The sequence below is a fragment of the Rhagoletis pomonella genome, unplaced genomic scaffold, assembly GCF_013731165.1.
Source record: "Rhagoletis pomonella isolate Grant_MI unplaced genomic scaffold, Rhpom_1.0 Rhpom_scaffold_00016, whole genome shotgun sequence".
Lineage (NCBI taxonomy): Eukaryota > Metazoa > Arthropoda > Insecta > Diptera > Tephritidae > Rhagoletis > Rhagoletis pomonella.
Window position 1 is genome coordinate 3,848,983 of NW_023458570.1, and position 2,824 is coordinate 3,851,806.

The following is a 2,824-nucleotide window of genomic DNA, read 5'->3' on the forward strand; positions in this document are numbered from 1 at the left end:
ATTACTCCAATAACTTAACTTAAATTTTTTTTTTATTTCTTTAAATTTAAATAGTACATACGGATCTATAGAGAACATAGAGAACCATGTATGTATGTAGTATATTTCTTTATTTATTTTTTAATTTCAGTCTACAGAACTAGTTTCTTACAGACTAGTGAAGACTCTAGGTGAATATTGTAAACAAATTATTCTTAAATCTATCAATACTTAAGTTAAAATCGATAACACTAGAATATGTATTGCACAATTCAATGATCTAGCAATTGGTTCATTTTTGGCATAATTCGTGGTATGCAGAGCATCAACCAATAGCCTTTTGTTTCTTAAATTACGCGGGGGATTATATAATATGAGCAAATCAGTTAAATAAGCGCAATTTGTGTGCCCATTGATTATTTTATAAATAAATGTAATGAAGAAGTAATCTCTTCTTTCCTTCAAAGACTGGATACCCAGCAATTTCTGTCTGCCAATATAGGGAGGAACATAACCTTGCCAGGGCAACTTGCAAATAGCGAATTTGGTGAAAATCTTTTGAACTCTTTCTATTTGATCGAGTGCACTTCATAATATGGACTCCATATTATAGAACAGTATTCCAGACGGCTTCATACTAAAGGATTTTAAAGTTACGGGATCTCTGAACTCTTGAGTATTTCGCCTAATAAAGCCTATCATTGAGAACAATTTAGATACAATATAGTCAACGTGTTTTGTAAACGCGAGTTTGGAGTCAAAAATAATGCCCAAATCTTTTATTTCAGTGCTCCGCTTTATAACGCAACCATCTAATTTATAGTCAAAAGGTATATCACTACTAGACTGCCTCGAGAACGTAACTACGCAACATCTACCTATATTTAGGTTCAAACAGTTTAATCTACACCACTGCTGAAATTCATCTAGATCGAGCTAAAGACGATTACAATCTGAGAGATCACGCACAACTGAAAAAAGTTTAACATCATCTGCAAACATCAGGCAGTTTGCAAAATTAAAACAGTTAGGCAAGTCGTTTATAAATAGAATAAGCAACAGTGGTCCACAATGCGTGACCTGTGGTATGCCCGACCATGCATTAACTGTCACTTGAGATGTTGTTGCCCCAATTTGCACAAGTAACTTTCTTTGCGTTAGACCCTCTTCGGTTCGCCTATCCATCAGCGCCAAGCACTCAAAATTTTAATTCAAGTAGGAAGTAACAATATTTAAATTTAAAACTAATTTAATAAGGAAATAAGTAGAATTATAATCTGAATTGACAAGGCGAATGCCTAACGCTGACGAGATGACATGATAAGATTAGTAGCCTCATGGCTCTTATGGGCAGTAGCGCCGGCCTTTACAGACGCGCCGGCGTCGCCGCCGCCGCCGATTATTTTTGAAGTTGACCACGCCGCCGCCGCAAAGCCTGTCGGCGTAAACCTCTAATATGTATGTATGTGCATAGATACGTATGTGCATAGATACATACATATGAGCATAGATACGTATGTGCATAGATACGTATGTGCATAGATACGTATGTGCATAGATACGTATGTACATAGATACGTATGTGCATAGATACATATATATGTAAGTGTCCGCATATATTTTTTCTCGTCACTTGTTCTGTCGCTTCACTGCAGCAAAACCAAAACTCTTTCTTTAGCCTCCCCTTACCTCCCGGCCTCCCTGCGACCTTTTCCCTCTCCTCTTAAGAGCGTCACAATGGACAGCGTAGTTGTTTCTAAATGGGTAGTTTGCTTACCTAACCCAACTTTCGAAAAAGATCTGTACAAATGCACCAATTGTGTGATTTTGGCCTTAGTCTTGCAAAACGCTTATACGGTGCACGGATTTCACGGCAGAACCGGTTTTATTAAAGGACAACTTTGCGAACCGTGAAATTTTTTCTCTCAACTACCTTTGCATAATAAGCAGGGGCATTTTCCCACATTTCAAACGTTTTCGATAATATGCTGACTTAATGAAATCATTGAACCCAGTTTGGTAGAAATCGATAAAACGGTTACCGAGATAGACCTTTGTAGCCATAAGGTGGGGGGTGCCACGCCCAATTCTTAAAAGTCTATTATAGTCTTATTTATTGTTAAGAGATTGTTGTAAGTATTAACTTGGAGTTAATTAGTTTCCTCAGTTTGTGAAATATAGGAGTTTTCGTATTTTTGTAATTTATCGTTTTATGGGAAGGGCGTGTAATTTTAGTCCGATTTGAATAATTTTCAACAGATTGCTTTTCCGTAGCAAGGTTATAAGATGCACCAATTGTGGTTCAATTTGATGATTCAGTTACCGAGACACACATCTGTGGTCATAAGTAGGCGGCGCCACGCCCATTATCCAACAATTTATAGTAATCAAAGTTTTTGCTAAGTGATTATTGCAATTATCGATTTTGAGTGAATTAGCTTCAATAATTTCTGGTTTGTAGCAGTTTGCGTGTTTCTGTAAATTACCGTTATAAGAGAGGTGGGCGTGGTTATTGCCCGATTTCAAAGATTTTCAACAGATTTCTTAGTTGGACCCTAACCAAGGCTCAGACCGAGTTTGGTAAGGATTGGTAAAGCATAGTAATATTATTTTTTACCATAATTCTGACAGAAATGGCTTAATACGCTTCTCTTTTCATTCTGATCATTTATGTATACATTTGTCTATATCTATCTCGATTCGTTTTGGCTGATACTGTCACCTTACGTTTTGTTTACAAAAGCCGACCTACCTAATGTCCCAAATAAATGCACTTACCGTGCGCAACAACAACACAAGGCCAAACGAAATAAACAAATGCACGCACAAAAGGGAGATGACAAGA